The following is a 7,503-nucleotide window of genomic DNA, read 5'->3' as shown; positions in this document are numbered from 1 at the left end:
TAAAAAAGAGAGAAAAACAGAGAAAGGAGGGAATAGTTCTGTTCAGAACTAGACAGATAAAGAAGGAGATCCATCAGTCATTGATCAATTGATCGGTTGTATGCCTTACAGTGAAAGCCCTCCACCCCATCCGCAGGCTGGCACACACCCACGCCACCGATTGTAGCCCGTATTTTAACCCAAGTACTTCGGAATTAGCGCGTCGAGAATACCGATGATGTACTTGTGCTGCTAACATCTTTTAAAATGTTATACGCTGGAAGCAGAAGCAGCGGTTGAGCGCTTGGATTGGAGAGTATTTTCAGAGCTTTTGTGAGTGAGGGGCTGGCGGGTTTGTATCTTTTCTTTTTCAAGTGCTGGCATTTCTGTAGCGCTCTCCCGTTTGTGTCGTGAGCTGAATACCTGGAACAGTGCAACAAGTTACTGTCTAAACCAAACCCACCCTCTAGGATGCTCAGAGCAGGGATTGCCTTTTCCCTCTGTGCCTGTGCAGCCCCGTACTCCGTGCGGCCCAGAACTGGGAGTTGCCATCTTTGTGCCTCAGTTTCCCCTTTTATACCATGAGGATAATTGGTTTTTGGACAATTACAGTGTGGAGTTAGGAAGTGGCTAAATGCTTTAGTATTGCTTCCCTTATTCTCTTCAGTAAATTCAGCGGTGTCGGGTGCTGCTCCGTGCTGCTTGAGAGGCCCTGGGTTAGGCGGGTACGGCGGGAGCGGGAAGAGCCACAGCGACGGCGCGTGGCCGGCGAGGGCTGCAGAGGCCCGACGGTGGCACCTGCCCCGGGCAGCTGGGTTGCGGCACCTGGGCGAAGCTGGCGAAGCGGCAGAGGGACGGAGATGAGTCACGCTCGCTGCAGCAGAAGTTGACTGTCTAAAGCCCCCGGTGCAGTCTGCAGGGTCTCTTACTGCACGATGGAGTGTGCCAATTTATTTAATAACATTTTGCCTCCCAGCCGGACTTGCTATTCCTCACGTCCTGTTTTCAGTGGCCAGGTCCTACGGAGCGCCCCAGAGGTGGCTGCAGGCCAATGCCAGATGGCACGACGCTGGTAGCAGCGGGACAGCTTTGTCATGCCCTTTGAATCAAGGCTCGTGCTGCTCAGGGCCCGCTCCCTTCCCAAATGGCCTCCTTGCAGGGCTGCCGGGACAGCCCGGCACTCGCAGTGATGGGCTGTTTTCACCAGTCTAACTCAGATCTCTGATACTCTGAGTACCATTTGTCTCGGGATCGTGTTTGGGGTTTTATCAAGGGATTTACGTGCCAAAAGACTTATCGTTAGGTGCCTCGTGGGAATTTTAAAAGTGGATGGAGAAGATGCCTCACGCCCACTGAAATCCCATTTAAGAGCCTATATCATGCCTTAGCTACACACTTCCCGCAGCCGTATGCCAAGTCACTGGTGTAAGATTCCCCGTTGTCACCTACGAATTTTTAAACCATACAATTTTTAAACCCGAAAGTTCGCCACCGGCAGGCTTTCGGCTGTCACCTAAGTTGCCTTTACTAAAGCAGCCGCCTGCCATCTTCACAACACAATGCGTACCCACGGTGCGGTCTGATGACATAAGACTTGTTTTCACCCAGTCGCACGTTGCCAGCGGCGAGCCCTGGCTGGCGGAGCGTGGCCTGGGTGCCGGCAGCGCGCAGAGGAGACGCCGCCGTCGGAGGAGCGGCTGCCTGGGCGGCAGTCGGGCTGATGCTGCCGGCACGCTCTGCGTTATTGTTCCGGCTCCGGCGTGCCTTCCCCGGGCACGTCTTGCAGAGATCAAAGGAAAGGGCAGTGGGTCAATCCTACTGGTTTCTTCTGATCCCAACAAACTCTTGTTCGGTGCTTCCCAATAAACAGCCCTTCCCACTCCCCCATCCGCAGGTAATTGATTTATCCAGGCAGTGTAAAAGGGGCTTTGAAAAAAATGTAAAAAGCGTTTGACATCATAAATCTCCGTGGCACTTCTAAGTCTGTGCTCGTCCTGGGGGGAGCGTGCAGGGCTCCTTGCTGGAAGGGGCCATCTCTTTCGCACAGGAACCGCAAAGATGAGGAAATGTGATGGCCGAGCAGCCCTGATGGTGGCCGAGGAGGGTCTTCAGCCACCTGGGAGCCCTCCAGGCGATGGCCTGGCTTTCCACGGGCGCTGATGGCCCTTGGCACCGCTCACCCGGCAGAGCTGGGCTCTCATGCCATGCAGACGAACATCCCTGGCCGTTGTGGTTGTGCCTCGTGCCAGGGAAGTCGCCTCGTAGCTGCACCAGGTAAAGCACCTGCACACCCGTCCCAGGGAGGAGGAATTTAGCTCAAGCTGAAATCCTCGGGCTGTTTTGGAAAACACAAGGGGCGTAGCTGGTTGAACAAGCCTGCAGGCAGGAGTACGACAGTGACTCACGTTTGTAAAGGATGTGACCAGTCATTCAGATCTGGAAACATCAACAATTTATAAGGAAGGAAGGGAGATAGGAGGGAGTCCAGCTCCAATTTCCGTGCTTGAAACAGGCAGTCACACTCCCAGCGGTGGAACTGACCCCCGGACATTGCTCACGCTGGATTTACTGCGCTGGGGAAGGCGGCGGGGAGGGATGGAGGCGGTTGTGGCCTCCCTGAGCCGCGCTTGCACCGGTGTGGCACGTGAAGTTGCCTGTATGGCTGTGCAGCTCCCCATCCCTGTCCCTATCCCTGTCCCCGTCCCCGTCCCCGTCCCCACCCCAGCTGCGGCGAGCCCTGATTGTCCTGTGATTTGCATTCATGGTTACCACAGTAAATATGGCCTTGTGCCCACAGACGTGAACGGCCCCGGTGAAATCAGTGGATCTCGCATACCGGAATAGCTAATGGAAGAATTTAGTCTTTTATTAGCTGCTAATTAACTCAGTCCATAGTTTAACAACCTTTGTGTAGACTGTATTCTGGGATGATTTGTCTTCCCAGTTTGTATTTTCAGTAGCGATGTATTTTTTATTGTGGTTGCAGGTTGTACCAAAAGTACCTAATAAATAACACGGCAGGAAAAAGCAACCTGTGGCTCAGAGTTGGGAGCAACCACCTGGCCCTGAGCAGGAAAGATGGAACCAGAAATATTTAGATTATACTGTTACAAAACTACGGCGATCGCTTCCGTAGTACCTTCTTGCGGTAGCTCTGAAGAGTCCGTGTCAGGATGTGATTTTCCTGCTGTGAGCATCGCCAAGCGACTTCGGTCCTGGCGCTCGGTGCTGTACGTTTGGAGGTGCGGCACGGTATTTCCAACAGCCCCTGCCATGCTCCAGGATGCCTCCGTGCTACACAAACCGGCCCAAAGTCTCCACCTTTTGCTTTGTAGAGCTGTAATCTGAAAACCTGGTTCCGCAGAGGCTCTCTGTGCTACTCTGCCGGCGCAAAGGGCTTTGAATCTGGGCACAAGGAGGCTCTTGCCGTGGCAGGGGAATGCGGGAGGGTCTCCACCGAAGCGTGCACCGTGGTCGCGGGTGCAGGAAGGCTGGGTTGCTGCGCTCTCCTTCGCAGGGGGTCTGCGAGCCTGGGGCTGCGTTCCCGGGCCGCGTTTCGCTCCCGGCTGACCGTCTTTTCGCTAAGGGAGCAGGGAACAACGGACTTGCAGGGAATTGTTCATATCACGGCTTTGAATTTTGTTACACGGAGCACAAAAATATCATTGTTTGTACAAGAGGGAGGAGGGTGGAAGAGGGAGGGAAAGGACCTTGGAAATGTGGGCAAAATGAAGAGAAGCTCTCTCTAAAGTTATGTTTATGTCCTCCTGCTTGCTGTCCTCAAACATCCTATTTGCTCCGTTCAGCCCTGATGTTGCAGTTTTGCTCCCCTATGATGTGTTGATTCATAATAAACAGTTACCAAAATATCTTCTTGCTGCAAAAGCAGAACAACAAACACTCTCAGTTTATTTACGTACTTAACACCCCCCCGCATAATTTTGCCTCTGGATATCAAGTGTGAAACTGCTGCTTAGGAGATGAATTGAGTTTAATTAGGACATGTGTTTTTCCTTGTCTCTGAAGATAATTACAGCACTATTGTCTGGGAAAGGGGTCTGCTTGATGGGAGAATTTACCCCTCTGGAAAGGACCAGGCCAGGGGACTGCCCAAGTTTCCTTTCAGGGCCATGGAATCATAGAATCATTTAGGTTGGAAAAGACCTTTAAGATCATCGAGCCCAAGACAGCTCTCCCCTCTGCAAGGCTCTTTCAGGGTCTGGTGGCTCAGGCTGGCAGTAAGATCTGAGAGCTGCCTGCTGTGGAGTGACTCCCTCAAGGCTCTGCCCCATTCCCAACAACTTAAAATTTACCGTATGGGGCAGGGAGAGGGTGGGAAAGAGAGAGAGGCTCCTGTCCAGAGAAGCGCTCAACAGGGGTGTAATTCTGAGCAGGTCAGGCTGTATCTGTGTCCTAATGAAGTGCCTTAAATCCCACAGGGGCTTCCAGCAGGGCAGAAGCAGAATCGGAGCCAGAGCTGGAGCTGGATCCGGAGCTGGAACCTATCTCTGGCCCACGGCCTGCAGGAGATCTTCGACCTTCACAGAGTTTGAGCCAGTTCGTCTGGAGATCAGGTTGGCTTAGGCTAGACATGAGCTAGGGTGTAGGCAAACAAATTTGGGCTGCTGGGAACTTGGGGTCAAGGGCAAGCTTGAAGCTGAGCTAAGGCAACAGTAATAAGAGTTAGTGGGAGGGCCAGGAGTAGACCCAGGATCTCCAGAGACGCAGGCCAGGGCTCTGTCCACTCCTGGCGTAGTATTTCCCATGTGAAGGTAAACTCTGCTGAGACGAGGCACCTTTATACCAGCTTACCTTCACAGTATGTTCAGGACTGTCCCAGTATAGGTCTAACCAGTATAAACCTCCAGCTAAACCATTGCTCCTACTGCATTCCTACCTGATGGCCATTCTCAGTGACTCCTTTCACTGGTGCTTTAAAGCAGTTGCAAATTTAGCATCCCCTCTCCCTTGACCCTGCAGCACTGCTGATCTGATGTAAAGTAGCCTCCAAGTAACAGAGAAACAGGCCTTTATTTCCCCCGCAGGTGATATTCGTTATAGACAGGTTTGGAAGTTTGGGTTTGGGGTTTTTTTTCCTTAAATGAAATCTGTGTGTTCCTACTGCAATGTGTTTTCCCTTTCTGCCTTGGTTTTCCTCCCAGAGGTCCAGTTTTATTTAACATCTCTAATTTAATGATGTGGAAGGGGGAGGAAACCAGCCTGCTAATGAAATTTGCGGAGAGCTAACAAACTGGCCAGCTCTGCAAACATAGCTCAAGACTGAAAAGACGACACAGGAGGGAGAGGTCAGGAACCAGAGTGGGATATAAGGTGGGCCTTGGCCTGGGAAATTGCAGCCTAATGATCCCAGGGCAGAAAAGGTCTGTGGGGAGTGCTAAGATGGTAAACACGGGCCTGGTAAGGTTGGCGTTCACCCAGAGCTTCACACCTTGCGCGGGGCTAGCTCTTCCTGCAGTGCGGGGGCAAACGAGGTAGCAGCATTCACTGGAGCTAAAACATTAGCAGAGAGAGGAGGAGAGAAACCAACACGTCTGCCTGGCTCTGTCAGCCAGCACACAGCCTGAAAAACATTAATCTCGACAGGGTTTTTATGCCCTGACTTACCCCTCTGGGACTGCTCCTGCAGCCCTGTCTCTGTGGAGCATTCTGGCAGAGCGGAGGAGCCCCCAGGCCACACCGATGCCAACGTGGGACACCAGCCAGGTTCTCTCTTTGGTGCTGTGTCCTCACCCCCACTCCCAGCGGGACACAGGTCCACAGCACAGGGATCCGCATCCCTGCGGATCCTCACCGTGTCCCTCAGGTACGGCTTACACGATCTGGCTGGAGGGATCTGCTCCTTGCCTGACGATGGCCGCGTGCTTTTTCCAACATGAAGAAGAGCTGTCAAGGACACACCCCGAGGGACACTGCTAGCCCGGCTTGGCTGGCCCCCTCGCCACTACAGCTCTCTCTCGCTTTGCTCCACATCAAGAGGACCTATTTGTGATGCTAAGATAATTCCCAGGGATTTAGGAGCTCATTTCATTTGATCTGGCTTGTTAATTCCCAAGTCAATCGCTGATTAAAGGCCACGTGTCAGAGATCTGGAAACTCACTTGCAGGTTTCTCAGCAGGACCCTTCACGTAACCGTGGGGATTGCAGGGTCCCGGCATCCGTGGCTGCCGCCACTCAACATGGTTATGCCGAGGAGAGAGCAGGCAGGGAGGCAGGGAGCAGGGGCAATCGGGGGTCCTCAGGTCCTGCAGTGCTCACGAGCGCTCTGCTGGCCCTCACAAGGCCCCCCCAGGGACAAATGCACTGGGCAGAGCTAAGGGGACTCGCCCCGCGTTAGGACCAGTATTGCTTGTGCTAGCCAGGGCCGCTAACCAGCAGAGCCCCGCTTGGGTCGGCACGCAGCAGATGATAAAACACAAACAAAATCCTTTATTTCTGAGCTGTCTTAAACTCCTTCAGTTACAAAGAAAGGAAAAGCTGGAAACAAAAAGGATTTTTTATTTCGCACCTCTCAAAATGTTTTGATATTTTCTAAATGAAAAGTTTCTCCAGAGTTTTGATATTGAAAAAACAACAGCCTCCCCAACAATTCAGCAAAACACGTTTGCAAAGTGTCGCGCTGCTACCACACTTGCATTTTTCTCTGAAAAAGCAGCTTGGGTGCAAAAACTTCACTTAGCTCCAGTCTCATCCAGTTTCAGCATCATGCAGAGGTATCACCTCCCTTTCTCTGTAAACTATTATCATCTCATCCTCCACATAACAGCAACTCGCACTTTGTATTCCAGCACATGGGTACGGAAAACAGCAAGGGACATTATTCCATCTGTAGTCTCTTTTATTCCTGCTCCTTGAACAGATTGAAGCTGTGGCCAAAAGAAGAAATTACAAGGCTCTTCCCATTTTGCAAGGAGCCTAGCAATTGCCCAATAAATCTCCATCTGCAGAAGTATTAGTCACCCGTGCCAAGGAAAGAAGCGAGGGTTTGAATGACTGAGACTCTCCCATTTTGCCTCTGTGAGCGCAGGAACAATACAAGCCCAGCCACAAAAAGCCGTGGCTCAGCAGAGTGATAAAGGAACCAGCCTCGCAGAGAGTCTTCCCACCTCCTACCAAGGGCCCTGCTGTTTCCTTTTCAGCTCAGTGATTTTTCCATGAGAAAATGCCCTGGGAAACTGATTCTTCAGTGTGGGGGGACTTTTGTTCATGATGCCCTAAACCAGAGGCATCATACGCCTTTCCTTCCAGAGGGGAAAAGAGAATCTTCCTAAGACGTCAGAGGAAGGCCCCTGGGAGCTGCTTCTCTTCCCCCCACCCAGCCAGTACGTTACATGGCCTCCCGAAGGCAAAGGAATAGCCCCACGTGTACCTATGGGCTAAAATTGTCTTGAGTGTGATCTGTGCATCCACTGGCACGGCAGAAAGCTCTGAAAGAAAAGACAGAGCAGAATCCAGTGGCTGAAAATTGAAGCAAGTCCAATTTTAGCTACAGTGTGTACTTAAAA

General features: G+C 52.1%; 1 long non-coding RNA gene across 1 annotated transcript in view; it reads left to right on the top strand.

Annotated features, from left to right (window-relative positions):
* LOC148053823 (uncharacterized) overlaps window positions 1-7,503 on the top strand; it is a 33,695-nt gene that overhangs the window by 21,116 nt on the left and 5,076 nt on the right. Inside the window, exon 3 of the long non-coding RNA XR_015707837.1 lies at window positions 4,419-4,553. This is a non-coding gene — a long non-coding RNA (uncharacterized LOC148053823). The remainder of the gene's footprint in view (window positions 1-4,418; window positions 4,554-7,503) is intronic.

The sequence above is a fragment of the Nipponia nippon genome, unplaced genomic scaffold (assembly GCF_047370975.1).
Source record: "Nipponia nippon isolate SJK-2023a ecotype South Korea unplaced genomic scaffold, ASM4737097v1 scaffold_36, whole genome shotgun sequence".
NCBI lineage: Eukaryota > Metazoa > Chordata > Aves > Pelecaniformes > Threskiornithidae > Nipponia > Nipponia nippon.
Note: the sequence above shows the minus strand (reverse complement) of the source record. Positions and strands in the feature narration are given on the sequence as shown.